Genomic DNA, 7,221 nt, shown 5'->3' on the forward strand with positions numbered 1-7,221 from the left:
CACTCCTGTCGGCCCCTGCCATAGTCAGAATTTTGTCTTTAGTTTTCCACCATGTTCAACTTATTTTCTCATTTTTTTCTAAATAACAGTATTTCAAAGGACTCTCATTCATGCCCACCCTTATTCATCAAGTACTTGGCTTCGGATCCACACAGCTCTACGGTTCCATTCAAGTCTTTACTAAACTCTCCTTCACATTTTTATTTAAGAGCTAACGCAAGCTTTCCCTTAATATTCCTACCACTACTATCTCGAATACGAACGCTATCCTCAAAATTACGCGAAATGTTCTACCTGTCTGTATAATCCCCCACATATTCCAAAATACTTGCGTAAAAACCCCGTAGCTACCAACTATCTCGGGACCGCCACCAAGGGTCGTAAGAGTTCATGGATTACGAAACAGTTCATGAATTTGCAAGTGCAGCTCCACTTGCAGCAGGTTTTTTGTCAAAAGTACTCTTTAAAGCAGAAAAATTAAGTTGGGAAAAGCTACAGCAAACAAAGAACAGCAAAGCTCATGAATTATGATTCACCCATACCATGAATCAGTGTATTTAAAATTTTCCGAAATTCCAACACGGTACTGTATTTGTTGTTTCTAGTCCTGCTGAAAGTTTACGCAAAAGAGGTAAAAATTTGATATTCAGCTCTTACTCAGCACACCTGATTAGATTTGGGGCTTTAATTAGAATTAAAATGTACCACTCACATTTAATGACTTTTGGCAATAAAATATTTGAATATTCATTTTCAGAATGTACAGTTGGCATATTTCTTAGCGTTACTGCAACGATGAATGACTACGGGTTTACAGTCATCAAGTGTTTCCAAGTTGAAACTGCGAGCCCTCGACAATCCTGCATCGGTGGTTTACGAATTCCCTCGGTCGCGGGATCGAGCCACACGCAAGCGTGATACCGGACATTTTCTGTCTACGCACAGCATAAGTATCGTGTACAACCTAATTAGAGTACCAAGTGGATGCATAAATAACTTTTTATCCGGTACATACCGAATCGATCGTGCATACCACTATCATATTGCAAGAAAAAAGGTAAGAATCTTTAGAAAAAATCCTACATCGGTGAAATTTTGCCGTTTCCAGTAACGATTCAAAATAATTCTCATTTCCGTGTCACAGTAAATTAGGGAAACGATTTTCCTTAATTTGAATGCGTTAATAATTTGAAGTCATGAGGATAACAGTTATTTCAAAAGGAAAAGTGGCTTTGGATACCGGACACTTCAGTTGGTTGATTGTGCTACTTCGATGCAATATCATCGTGTTTCCGAAAGATGAAATGAGCAGATATTACATCCTAATGACTCCAACAGCCGAGTGAAAAGAGAAATAAAATCAACTATCGATACGGAACTTCATTTATAAATATGCTTTCACGGGTGCCAAAATAAATCCATCAAAACAGAGGCTCACGCTATTTACGCTCGCCAAGCACATGAAAGGATGTGAGCGGACCTTAATTCTAAAAAAAATTCTTTAAAATAATTTAAAATAAGTTTAAGAAACGTATTATTAGAGGTGGGCACATAGTTGCAGAGTGCCTATGGCAAGCAACTTCAATGAATACTAAAGTTTCTAGTTAAACATAGCACATTGCCCGAAGGTCACGATAATATGAAATGCAATTCAAAAGCAATGAATTCTGCGCGACCGAATTGAAAAAACAGTGACCAACTACCTAGGGCAACGTAGTTATATCATGGTAAAAGCCAGCGACGATTAAATTCAAACCAAAACTAAATGACGTTTATGGTCAACCCCGGGTAAGGATACCAACAGTCAAAAGAGATACCTAGATTAATTACCCGGTAAATTGTGACGAAAAATAATCACTAGTTGTTTCTCATAAAAGAGCTTCAAATTCATACCACCGGCTACATAATAATTAATGCTAACTTATTATCCCTTGCCTCTCTAGGAACTCCCGGACACCACAACGGACAAGCCTACGATATCAATGGAAGAAGCTACCTGCTGAGAAAATGATTACGCACATTGTAAATTTATGAAAAGCCTGGTATATAGCAAATGAAAAAATGTATGAAATTAGTTAAAGATATATAATAAAAGTTTAAAATTTATATTCGCCACGTTTTAATTGGTGTACCTTGAATTCTCAGAGCGGAACAAGAAACCTCTACAATTTCAAGTTCTGTCGTTACTGATGAAAAAATTTCATTTTTACATAGGCCAAGTTAAGCTGTAAACACATCACCCTAGCAACCATGAACAAAAGCACCGATAGGCTATTCTTTGGATCCGCGACCTAGTAAATCAGTTGGCGATTGGACTATCGCTTTTACTTTGGGTAATAGAAAATCCTGAAATTGAGTGATTACCCAGAATATGAATAAATGACCCACTGGAATTGGAACTGGGCCCGCTCTAATAATACTTCGAACAAAAATTACTTCATGATGCCGTGCAATATCGTGATTAGGTATTAGTCAAATGCAACTGTAACCCTTTGATTTTATAAGACCATGCATATAAGAACTATGACGAAAAGACTCCAATTCGATGTCTTTCCTGAAAATTACTTTCAGAGCAAGCAATGAAATAAATAGAACTTACATCAGTCATAGTCCTCGCAGTAATCTTCCTTTTTGAATCCATGGTTTAAGTTTCCTCCATTCTTGAATTTCACTTCATACGTTTACGTATTACTGCATTCATTGTTTTCCCACGGAGGCCTTAATACCAGGTGACACTTTATTAAGCACTCAATCACTGACAAACATGTAAAATCGTCCTGAAAACTCAACGTAAGCTAACTTAATTTAATATCAAGTTCTTGGCTTTGAGACTCGTATGAAGTCATATCAGGCCCGAATCTTTGAAGCTCATTTCTGCAAATCAGCACTTCTAGAACTATCATTACAATGCAGTCACTGAATTTTACCTTACCGATATCAGCATTGAAAGTTCTACATTTAAAAAATCACACCGTTGACAACTAAAAAATTCCCAAAACTTGTAGCAATAAAGTACACTTTAACGCATAATGTTTCATGCAGCACAATTTGAAATGAAACATCACAGAAAAATGTTATTCCAGTGATGAGCCGGAAGCTGAGTTAAACTAATTCCGATGCCACACTCACCCATGTGAAACGAAAGGCCACGAAATGAACTATAGGTGTTACAACCTGACCTCCAAAACTTCTGGTGTTTGACACCTGCCGGCAATTTTGAAATAAATCTTTCCTCAGGCACCTGTGGTCATACGTGAACAGAAGGCATGATGGGAAATAAACAAATTACTATTCATGTGTTGTCTGCTGATAATAAAAACTTGCAATATATTTCCAATGAATAATCATCTCGTTTCTTCTTGAATAGCTCCATTTTAAATTGAATGTATTACCACTCTATTTTTAGCAGAGTTTTTAAGATTAAAAAGCGATTGGTAGGTACCTTGTAGTGAGATTACCTATTATTGCTTCTATGATTTATTTTTTATTCCGGGGAATGACAACCGTTTTCGATGGAAATATTCCATTGGGCTGATCTATTCTTAAACTTCATAACGGAATAACCATTGTCGGATTAATTCCAAAGTTAATTTTCATTCCAGTATTTGCCTCCGCATCGTACGGTGTAGCGCCATGTATTAGTAGTGCCTCTTAATTCGCGTACCTACGTTTTCCTTTCGAATTCACTGAACGCTTTGAAATAACATTGCATTTGCAAAGTTTTTATTTCATTTTAAGAAAAGGACTTATGTAATTCAATGCCACAAGATGGGAAGAGAGCTATAATTGTTCGATTTTAATGCGTAGCAAGTAATTACTAAATGGAATTATTCATCTAAGAATCAAAATATTTAAAGAGACATGGAACTATTTCTCTAGAACCTGTTTACATGAACATTTATACAAATTTATAAATATATTTTGACGTTGGTAGCAGTATAAGGTTTGATCATCTACATCATTTTCTCGAAAACAGCAACCATACCAATCCATCCAACTTTAATCCAGAGTATAGGTACCATAATTTTTCAAGTTACCTTTAAGAGCAAATTTGAAAAAGGAAGCTGTAATCACAATTTTCAAGGAATTTCAAATTTCTGCAGGATATTAATTGTTCCCATTTGCTTCTAAAATAGCATTTACTAATCATGGTAGTGGCTTCATAAATGTTTCCTTTTGTGTTGAATTCATGGGGTATATAGTCTGCTACAAATATCAAGTTAATCAATCAGACAGTCACTTTTGGCTTCTCAATGTGCCTCAATTGATAGAAGGAAGTATATTAATTTAATTAGTTATTCAGCCTAATATTTGCACAATTCACTGGTTTGGACTGTATCTTATATGAAAATGGCCGAAGCAGGAATAAAATTTTGGAAATAAGAAATTTGTTTGAAGAAGCTTTTATAAGAAAAGAAAATCGTTGATTGAGAAATCAAGTTGATTTTATTGCAAAGAAATAGCAGTGCAAACTTGAATACATGCCATTAGCTTATTTCACTGATTGTAATTGCAAGAAGGCAGACATGCATATTGGAAGCTATCAATGTTGGTAAGGAAAAGGATGGTGAAATGAAGATGGACATAGAGGAAAAAATGTCTTTGGTGGAGTAATACATGATGTTTGATGAAAGGTGGATACATGGAATATTAAGAAGGAAATGGTATTTTGGAAACAAAAAAGGATGAATGCTAGAGAGACAAGCTTGTGGTATTAAAAGATAAAGTACCATTTTGAACTCACAATGGGAGATGAAAATTATGTTATCTGAAAAACGATCCCGAATCTGAAGAAGGATATATTTTGTTAATATTTGCTGACCGGGTAATATCCTCAACTGCCAATCGTGAGGATGCAGGTTTATTTCCCACCTAAATCTTGCATTTTTTGAAATTACCTCTATGTGCGGTTATATGTTAACAATCCCATGTAACAGCCAAAAAATGTCTTTTGTGGATTAGTTCTAATTTAAAAAAATGATGAAAATGAGATTTATGTTGTGAAGAGAAGAAAGCATTTTTATGTAAATGACACTGTGTAATCTTTCTAAAATAAAAGATAAGTGTCACAAGCTTTATGCTAACAATAAAAGAGGTAGATAGAATGTTATGAGGATTAAGTTTGAAAGACTCAATGGTGAAAAAGTGCCAATTAAGACCTACCGTACATTTAATACAATAACTTTCAGGGAACCTATATCATAAAAGAAAATTATTTTCAAGATATTTTGCTCATCGTTACTTTTGGTGCCCCTATGGACAAACCCAATATCCTAACATCACTAAATATTGGTTCTAATGCAACTTCTACAATGAGAGACTCAATACCCACCTGAAATAACTATTTAACCCTTTTAGTGCTGTGTGCTACCAGCGGTACTTGGAAAAAGTGCAGACAATTTTATCAAATTTATCATCCGAGGGAAAAAATCAATTTGAAGTTATTTTCAAAGATATCCATATGCAGTTTTATATAATATATGTACTGAATTAGGCAATATTTATGAATGAATTTTATGTCATCTTACAAAGCAATAGTAATTATTTCAGTCAACTTAATATAAACAATATTTATTTAGCGGTAAAAATTGGATTTTAAGAAATAATAGCAATACATTGTTTACAACATTTTTCATGAAACCACTATTTTTACATTAAAAAATTAACCAAAAAGACAAGTGGAAAAATTTATGCAAAAATAAAGAATAACTTTTGAGCTGCATAACTTTCTGCCTACATCTTCACAGTCATATTTTGTAAAAAAGCCTCTTCTTACAGGTTTTGTTGGCCCATTCATCTGGCATCCATGGCTAACCAAACAATTGCTATACACACCTTTTTTATATTGTATGCACCCTGCTCGAGACCTTTTCCCTTTCCTGGCCATGTATTCCAATAAAAATTACACAATTCTTTTCTTTTCTAGCTGGGAGTCGATCCACTCCGGCATTTGATCTGCCTACATGAGATCTGCCACCCTCTGTCTCCCCAAGGCATTCCATCTCAAGATACTCAATGATGCTTGAAATGTAATGATGCCTTGTCATCACTGTCGTCGGACTATTTTCTTTTTATGTGATGTAAGAATTGATCACCGTACGGGCAATAACAGTAAAAGCAACCTTTTTCCAGAATTTTAGACTGCACCTTTCATTCTAGTATGAATACACCATCTTGTCAGCTATATCTATCCCTCCCATGCAACTATTAGATAAATTTATGGATGGTGGTGGATTAGTATCTGTCACATCACTACTTATGTCATCTTTCTACTTTCCTCTATAATTCTTGGTTTTTTCCCTGAATCACAATGTCAAGAGTTATCTGCATGCAAATTAATATCATCACTCAGACACTCACTCTCATCATATTCCTCAGAGCAATCACCATCACTAAGTGATGACAAGTATTTCACCAATTCTTCATCTAATATAGTTTTTGAAGTGATTTTAGTTGCCATTGTAATTAACCAAACCGAACAAAAAAATACATATCTGCTTGAAATTTTGCTTGATTCAACCACACACTTGCAAGGGAAAAACAGCACAAACTCAAGTCAAGAGAAAACCAACTGTGTTCTTCACATACTACCTACAATTTACTTTCTATTTCAAGGCAGTAAAAGAAAGTGCTGTTAGAAAGAGAAATGCTTACAATGTTATCACATGACAGAGCCCAAATGATTACCTAGGACATAAATCAAGGGAAAGCAGTATGTTTGTATAGTAATGCTTTCACTAGTGTTGTACCACCCAAGTCTTAGTAGTTTGTATCAAAATATTTTCATCGTAAGGCATTCAAAAGTTTGCAGCATGAAACAGATTAGCCTTTCAGTGAGATGTCATAGTGAAAAGGCCACTCAGCAAAAGAAAAGAGTACAGTATTAGACTGACCTTCCCCACATGTTAACAGTTCAATGAAAAAATTACACTAAGATTTAAATTACGGTTTTCATTTTTATCATGAACCTTGACAACACTTATTGCTCTAAGTGCCATTTGACGTTTCCATCTGAAAGTTTGACCCTCTTAAGGGTAACTTTCTTCAGAACATTTTGTCGTTTGATCAATACTTGTGTTGTTTACAGTGACTCGAAAACTTTGTCCCAGCAAAAAACTGAGAGCTTACTCATGAACACTTTCGTGAGATGATTTTTTATGACTTTCGACGTTGATTATCAAAACAGGAGTGCATCAATCAACTTACCTCCACTTCTGGCGA

The sequence above is a fragment of the Hetaerina americana genome, unplaced genomic scaffold, assembly GCF_022747635.1.
Source record: "Hetaerina americana unplaced genomic scaffold, ioHetAmer1.1.p SCAF_49, whole genome shotgun sequence".
NCBI classification, from domain to species: Eukaryota; Metazoa; Arthropoda; class Insecta; order Odonata; family Calopterygidae; genus Hetaerina; species Hetaerina americana.